The sequence below is a fragment of the Micromys minutus genome (assembly GCF_963924665.1).
Source record: "Micromys minutus genome assembly, chromosome: 15".
Lineage (NCBI taxonomy): Eukaryota > Metazoa > Chordata > Mammalia > Rodentia > Muridae > Micromys > Micromys minutus.
The window spans coordinates 17,530,530-17,539,487 of record NC_137984.1 but is presented as its reverse complement, the minus strand read 5'-3'; the positions used below and the strand labels follow the sequence as shown (position 1 = coordinate 17,539,487).

Genomic DNA, 8,958 nt, shown 5'->3' with positions numbered 1-8,958 from the left:
CGGCTCTATTTGTAATAGCCAGAAGCTGGAAGGAACCCAGATGTCCTTCAGAAGACGAAGGGATACAAAAATTGTGGTACATATACACAATGGAATACTACTCAGCCACCAGAAACAATGACTTAACCAAATTCTTAAGAAAATGGCTGCATCTAGAGAAGATCATCCTGAGTGAGATAACCCAGTCACAAAAGAACAGACATAATATGCAGTCACTGATAGTGGGATGCTAACCCCAGAGGCTTGCACTCCCCCAGAAACAACTCACAGACTGTATGAAGTCCAAGAAATAAAGAAAACCAAAAATATACATATATTCACAAAACAAGAAGACTTTGACTATTTCCATGTTGCGTTTTGTTTTTCATGTACTTTACGCTTATTGCAACTAATATGTTTTCAATGCATACTGCCAAGCCCTTGAAAAAAATCAAGTACTGACTAAAAAACATATTCACATGGTTTTATGTAAAATTTATTTTAATGTCTGAAAAAACAGTACTGACAAAAATGTATAATTTTAAGGAAAAAATGTTTAAAATCTTTACATTTATCTTTGTTTTGCAAAATAAAGTCGTTTAAAAAAAAAAAGAGTTGCCTTAGTAATGGTAACTCTTCACAGTAATGAAACCCCAACTAAGGTATCCTCTAAACATACAATCTAGACACATACCATCTATTTGATTTATCTATGATAAAAATGATTAGGTCTGAAATTGAGGAAGTAAATTCCTTCTAGCTATAATCACTGCACTGTAACACACAAAGTCCCAAATGTGTAAGATCAACTTAATACATTATGATGTCAAGACAGGTCTAGTTGATTAAGCCAAATCCATTAAATATGATATCCTGGAGCATTGTCTTGTAGGCCTCTTTATCTTTATACTCATTATACTGAAGTACCAGTAAAGAGGGAAAACCTTGGAATAAAATACTAGTCCATAAAAACCTATCATAACAACAAAACATCATAACAGCAAAATAAAAGGGATAAAAATATTCCCATTGATAAGGTTTATCTTCAATGGTCTCGATTTACTCATGAAAGAACAATAACAGACTAATATAATGTATACAAATCTGTTTTTATCTTTCTTCTGCATCTAAGAAACAAACCTTAAGGATAGACATTGCCTCACAGTCAAAAGATAGAAAAGTATTTCAAGGAAATGGACCTTACAAGCAAACAGGGTAGCCATTTTAATATCAGGCAAAATAGTATTTAATCCAGAAATAATAAAAAAAGATAGGAAAAGAAACTATATGTTAATCTAAGGAAAATTATAGCAAGATGACATTGTACTTCTTAACTTCTATGCACCAAACAAAAAAGCAAATAAGTTCATAAAAGAAACACTTCTACAGCTTAAATCAAATACCGACCATCATAGTGGGAAAATTCAGTCCCCCAGTCTTGCCGATGGGCAGGTTATCCAGCCAAAAACTGGACCGAAGAGCTAGAGTTAAATAACATCATAAATGAAATGGATGTAGCAGACATAACCTTTCACCATTAACTAAAGGACACTAAAGAATATATATTCTTTTCAGTAGCTCATAGAACTTTCCATAAAACCGAATACATACGTGGATATAAAGGCAAGTCTCACCAGATATAAGAAACCGACACAGTGCTCTGCATCCTGTCTGACTGTCATTAAAACTGGACATCAGCAACAGAGATAACAGAAACAATATAAATTCATAGAAATGAAATAGCTCTTTATTGTGTGAAAAATAGGACAAAACAGAAATCAGTGAGTGTTGGGATTCAGGAATTGTCACACAATCCACACAAAACACTGATCTCAGTTAATCAAGAATAGTTTATTGAACACACACCCCAAGGCTGATTGATCAGGTCAACAAAAAGGACTTGGGAGCTTATTGTGGTGCTAGTGTGTTTTTAGGAAAGGCTTTTGTATAGGAAAAAAAATCAATTTCAGAAGTTCAAAAGGCAAAGGTAGAGATTGTACTATATTTTGGCTACAGTTATGTTAAAAGGACCAGGCTTTAACAATGTTAAGTAAAAATATTTAATTGAATGAAAATTAAAACAAAATGTACGCAGACCTATGACACACAATAAAGGGAAATAAATGAGAGATCATGTATTAATCACTTAGAGTCACCTGAAAGGGTCTAGAACAAAATGAAGAAGTACCACTCAAAAGGAGTAGGTGGTGACTTCAAAGAGGTGGAGCTTGACGTGTCCTTTCACGAACCCACACACTAAGGCGTCTGAGTGAAAAGTGTAGCACCATGGCCTCTGTGTATATGCCGTGCTCGGAGTTGTGGGAAGTGTGAGTGCCCTGACCGTGTTCTTCCTCTTGGATACTGCTAGACTTCGGTTTCAGGTCGGCGAGAAAAAAAGTCCAAAACGACACACGTAATGCTCCTGGAGATAACTAAGGAAGAAGGTCTCCCTGCACTTTACCGAGGATGGTTTCCAGTTATTTCCAGTCTCTGCTGCTCCAATTTTGTCTATTTTTACCCTTTTAATAGCCTCAAAGCAGTGCGGGTCAACGTTCAACGTTCTACAAGAAAAGATCTGGTGGTGGGATGTGTAGTAGGGGCGGTGAATGTGTTGTTAACCACCCTGCTCTGGGTGGTAAACACCAGACTGGAGCTGCAGGGGGCAAAATTCTGGAATGAAGACATTAAACTAACTACAAAGGAATTATTGATGCATCCCACCAGATTATTTGAAGTGAAGGGATCTTGGCTCTGTGGAATGGCACCGTTCCCTCCTTGCTGTTGGTCTTCAACCCTGCCACCCAATTCATGTTCTATGAAGGCTTCAAACGGCAGCTTTTAAAGAAGGGGATGAAGCTCTCTTCTCTGCATGTGTTCATCATTGGTGCAATAGCCAAAGCGATCGCCACCGCAGTCACCTATCCCATGCAGACGGTACGGTCAGTTCTGAGGCTCGGATGTCATAGACTAAACCCAGAAAACAGGACACGGGGGAGCCTTCAGAACGTTCTCTCTTCTTCACCAACGAGTCAAGCGCTTTGGACTAATGGGACTCTACAAAGTCTTTGAAGCCAAGCTGCTCCAGACAGTGCTCGCAGCTGTCCTCATGTCCCTTGTGTATGGGAAACTGACAGCTGCTCCCTTCGCCGTGATGGGTCCGAAGAGCACACACAAGCGCTGAGACCCGCCCACAGGACAGTGTGCAGACGCATGTGCTGCACAGAGAGAAGAGGCGCCGTTCTCCTTCCCGCCGGTTCCATCCACACCACAGACATTCCTGTCATTGGCTGTAAGGCATCAAAAGCTAAACAGGGAGTATAGGCGGCTAAACCTATCATCCACTTAGTTTTTATGGTGTTTGGTTGGATTTGGGGATAGAGGCTAGACTGATAAAAATGTTGAAACCCTGAAAATGGAACTTTACGGGTATTCATTAATTTTTTCAAGGGGAATAAAATTTCCATCTAAGGATTTTTTTTAGCTTTGCCACTTGAAATGGATATATTTCATGATACATATTATCTTCCCAAGTTAAACCAAGATTAGATAAGCAATTTAAACAGACCCACAAGCTTTAGTGAGATAAAAAAAAAAAAAACCCAGAAAACAAAACTCCAGACTAAAACAAAACCAAACAGAAACCAAAACCCCAAATAAATTCAGTATAGAAACCTACCGTATCTTCAGAAATAATTAATGTAATCACTCCTCTATTTCCTCCACAAATAGAAACAAAAGTTTCAGAAGAAGCAGAAGAGAAAGTTTGACATATGTAAATTAATAAATGTAGTTTATAAGCAGATTAAAAACAAAAAAAACATGATCAGTTCATTATACACAGAAAGTTAATTTGTTTTTTTTTCTTTTCTTTTTCTTTCTTTCTTTCTTTCTTTTTTTTTTTTTTTTTTACAAAATTCAACATGTATTCATGTTAAAATTCCTGGAGAAACCAGGGATATGAAAAACATAGAAACACAACCCAGCATAATAAAGGTGATTTAAAACAAACCCGTAGAAAATATCAAGCTAAATAGAGAAAAATTGAGAGCTTTTCCACTCCAACCAGGAACAAGACAATGTTATCCATTCTCTCCATATCTATCCACCTCACTAGCTGAAGTCTTATCTAGAGAAATAAGACAACAGAAGATTAAAGGGATAGAAATAGGAAATGAGGAAGCCAAAGTATCTACTTGAAGATGATATAATTTAATGTATAAAAGACCCTAAAAGCTCTATCAGGAAATCCTGACACTTGATAAAAACTTTCAGTAATGTAACATGATAAACATCCAAAATTGCCAAAAAAAAAAAAAAAAAAAAAAAAAAAAAAAAAAAAAAATTCAACAGCCTATGTGCAAATGGCAGTCTGAGAAAAAATTTAGAGAAATATTTTTTATAATACCCTCAAAAGAAAAAATATCTTAAATAGCTCTAACTAAGCAAGTGAAAGACTTCCATTATACAAACTCTAAGACACTGAAGAAAGAAATTGAGGAAGACCTCAGAAGATGAAAATATCTCCCATACTCATAGATTAGAAAGATTAATATAATAAAAAATGACTGTCTTATGATAAGCAATCAACAGATTCAATGAAATTGCTATCAAAATTCTAGCCTAATTCTTTACAGATCTCAAAATGACAGTTTCAGCTTCATATGGAAGCAACAACAACACACCAGGACAGCAAATAAAAGAACCCGAGTAATAAAAGAACTGCTGGAGGTATCACAGTCCCTGAGTTCAAGTTGTACTACAAAGCCATAGTAATACAAATAACATGGTATTGGCATAAAACAGATATGTTAAGCAATTGAATCAAATTGAAGACTCAGACATAACACCCCAGGACACCCGAACGTTTGTCAAAGAAGCCAGAAATGAACATGGGATAATGGGATAGTAAACAAATGTTGCTGGTCAAACTGGAGGGCTGCATGTAGATGGATACAAATAGATTCATACCTATCACCCTAGATTAAACTCAACATGATAAAGGATCCCAAGAGAAGGCCAGATGTTTTTAATCTAATAGAAAAGAAAGAAGGTAACAATCTTGAACTTATCGGCTTTGGTGGTTTGAATATGCTTGGCTCAAGGAGGAGCACTATTGGGAGAGATGTGGCCTTTTTGGAGTAGGTGTGGTTTTGTTGGAGAAAGTGTGTCTCTGTGGGGAGTGGGTTTTAAGTTCCTCCTCCTAGCTGCCTGAGGACATTCTTCTCCTTTCTGCCTGTGGAATACAAGGTAGAACTCTCAACTACTCCCGTGTCATGCCTCCCGAGATGTTGCCATGCCTAAATGATAATGGACTGAATATTTGAATCTGTAAGACTGCCTGAAATAAATTTCGTTCCTTATAAGAGTTGCCTTGGTTAGGGTATCTCTTTATAACAACGAAACTTTAAGAAATTAACATAGGGTAAGATTTTCTAAACAGGACATTAACAACACAGGAAGTCAGACAATTAATACATGGGTTCTCATGGAACTGAATGAGATCTTCTGTGTGGCAAAGAACACCATTTTTGGGAAATGTAGCAGGTTACAGAATGGAAAGCATCTTTACCAATTACACATATGTGAGAGAGTTAACCTCTAAAATATACAAACTACCACCACAATAAAACAAAAACCAAAACAAAGAAACAACTAGATACTAAGAAAACAGATAAACAAATTAAATGGGATATAGAAGTAAGTAGATATTGAAAAATGAAACACCAATGACTATGCTGAGTAATATAACCCAGACTCCAAAGACAAATATTATATGCTTTCTTTTATTTGTGGTTGTTAGCTTTTAAGACTTTGACTGGTATGGTATTAGATGTAAAGGACAAAGTGGGGAGGTCTAACATGGGGGGATCTCACAAGAATGAGGGAATAGATGTTATGGAAGGCAGATGAGACTGGAATAGGATCATCAAAGGAGTAGGAAGAGGAAAGAGAAATATCAGGAAAGGAATATAGGAGAGGGGACAGATCATACTAAGGGACATTTGGGAGCTCATTTGAAAGCTTACTATTGGAGAAGATTCCTAAAATGTACACACATATGAAATAAATCAATCAAAATGGAATCACCAAATCATTTAGGACATATCTTCAGCCATATGTTAAACCTCTTTACAGGAATGGGTTACATCTAGTTGAATCATTGGCCAAAGTTGCCATATGGAAATGCCAAAGCAATCCAGACTGTTGCTTCTACAAACTGATGGTGGGGTGCAGAAGACAACACTCGTACATGTCATTAAAGAAAGTAAAACCAAGCTGGTGACTAATTAAAGTGTTCATGGAACCAGAACGAACCCTGCACAGTCCTAGAGGACATGTAATGATCAACTCAGCTACAGATGTTGGAATCCACAATGGTGACCTGCCTGCATGATATGCTGCTACAGTGGCACCAAAAACAATTTTAGAGTAGCCAACTGCTCTTTAATTGGAAATAGATCTCAATCCATGATTTGTGATCTGTGCCTGACATTGTTTCTGTGGCCAAGAACCTGCAACTCATGCCAGAGACCCATGATAAAACTAAATATTATCATTATGATAAAGAAACAGAGCAATAAAATGACTCATAAGGGCAGTCAGAAGTGACATCAAGGCTCTATCTCAGAATCTTTTCAGACCAGTTTTCCTGAAGCAACATGGAGGCAAAAACCATACCAGCAGGTCCTGAATGTACTGGAATTGGATAAAACACAGATTTATGTCTTGGTCAGTGAGGTTCTATATTATTTGAAAGAGCCCATCTGATCTTATCTTGCTTCCATACTGTCCTCTGGAAGGTGACAGTGTGTCTCTAGGTTTTCTTTTCATGAGTTACAGATAAGGTTCCCAGTTTGTCAAGGCCCACAATGTTCCTAAGCCAGCTACACCCGATAGCAGTATTCCCATAGAACAACAGAGCTTTTTAGGAAGTGTGCCAAGTCCATCATTTAGAAAACTGGCAGAAAAGATAGAATAACACCCAGTACCCCAGAAGATGCTGTATAATCTTCTAAATACTTTCATTTCAATGAAGAGAAAAAAATAGAGAAAAATAAAGTTCATAGCCATGAAGTGAAGTCTGTGTTCTGACTCTTTAGAATAATATTAGACAGGCACACAATAGTCACTCAGTTGTATGCCCTTAATGCATGATAATTGATTCATTGCCTAGACATACAACAGTGTCCTAGTGTTACAACAGACACTACAATAATCCAGAGGAAGCACAATTAATCCACAAGGAAAATCAGTAATCATAAGCATAATAAATAAACAGCCTTAGAGAGATGTAGTAGGACAGACAGCTGTTATATATGAGAACTAGAAAGGTAAGAGAAACCTTCTATTACAGTGTTATTGAAAATGAAAATTTAATGCATTTGATAGAGAAGATGTAAATCCTTAGAGAAAAGTAAATTATTGAGCAAACTGTGTATACTGGAATCATTGACAGGGTAGCCAAGAGGCCTAGTAGGAAGGGGAGGAAAACACTAAGTTTCTTTAAGGTCAGTAAAACATTATGAAATCTATGAATGGTTTTAGGAAAGGAAAACAACAAAGTTGGTTATAAGCATTTAAATAAACATTTGCACACAATTACATACATTTTTATGTTAGAGCACAGAACAGAATATATAGAATGGCACAGAGATTAGCAAGCTGGGTTTTTCAAAAAGATTTCAAGAAGTTATAATTTGAAAATGTCCAAACATGTCAAAAGACTGACCCATGTTGAACAATGGCTTAGAGAACCATGAGAGAGGCTCTAGGGAAAAAGGCACAGGGCCTTTTACCTCAGGGTTACCTCATATTGCTATTGGATGTGATTTCATGCCTCCTGTAACAAACACTTACATTCAGCTTATAAGACTTGTTTATTTTTCATGGATTGTAGTTATAGAACGCAGGCTAGTCAGTGTAGCCTGAGTGTGAGTATAGCCTTCTGTTTTGCTTTCATACTTTCCTAGATATAATCTGTAATACATGCCATACAATTGAGTTTAAATTGGTGTGCCCTGAAAAAGTACTGGGAAAGGGCTGCTTTGTTTATTTAGATGTTCTTTATTTAAATGTTTTTTCTCACCATTTTTTCCTGAACTCAAACAACCTTCCTTGAATAATTGCTTTCATTATTACTTTCATGTATACACGTACACTGAAACTGAAGCAAGATGGTCTGTAGCTCACACTATAGTCTGCCCCATTTTTGTGGGTTTTTAAAATGTATTTAATTATTCATTTCACTCCCAACATCAGCCCCCTCATCTGAGATCCTCCCCCACTCACCATTGGCTTTCTCCTTTGAGAAGGAGGAACACCCCCACATCAAGTCACTGTGCAGCTAGGTGCATTTCTTCTACTGAGACCAGAGTTGCCTGGTGAGGAGAATGGGATCTATTGGTAGGGTACAATTTCACAGAGAGCCCCAGCTCTAGCTGGGGGACCTGCATGAAGACCAAGTTGTACATCTACTACATATGTGTGCATTGGGGGGCAAGTGGACTCAGTCCCTGGTTTGCTCTTTGGTTGATAGTTTAGTTGCCAAGAGTCCCCAAGTGTCCAGGATAATTGATTCTGTTGGTCTTCCTGTGGACCCTCTGTCCTATTTGTGTACCTCATCCCTTTCTTTCTCCTATTTTTCCACAAGACTTTCTGAGCTCTATCTAATGTTTGGTTGTGGTTCTTCTGGGTAGAGACACTCTGAGAACAGTTATGCTAAGTTCCTGTTTACAAGCATGACAGAGTATCATTAATATTATCAGGAATTATTTCTTACCCATAGGATTGATTTCAGTTTGGGCCAGTCATCGGTAGAAGGTTTTGTGGGTGGGTTACTGTTCTTTATCCCTCCACTGGGAGTCCTGCCTGGCAACAGGAATTAGTCACTTTAGAATCCTTATGCCCCCACTGTTAGGACTCTCAGCTAGAGTCACCCCTGTAGATACCCAACCCCCTCCAGTCCTAGGTCTCTGGTAC

General features: G+C 37.5%; 1 pseudogene across 1 annotated transcript; it reads left to right on the top strand.

Moving 5' to 3' along the window:
• The first annotated feature begins 605 nt into the window (after positions 1-605).
• LOC308430298 (peroxisomal membrane protein PMP34-like) lies at positions 606-3,160 on the top strand (annotated as a pseudogene). Its single transcript has 2 exons — positions 606-641; positions 2,262-3,160. The product of its transcript is annotated as a peroxisomal membrane protein PMP34-like (transcript).
• The last annotated feature ends 5,798 nt before the right edge of the window (positions 3,161-8,958 follow it).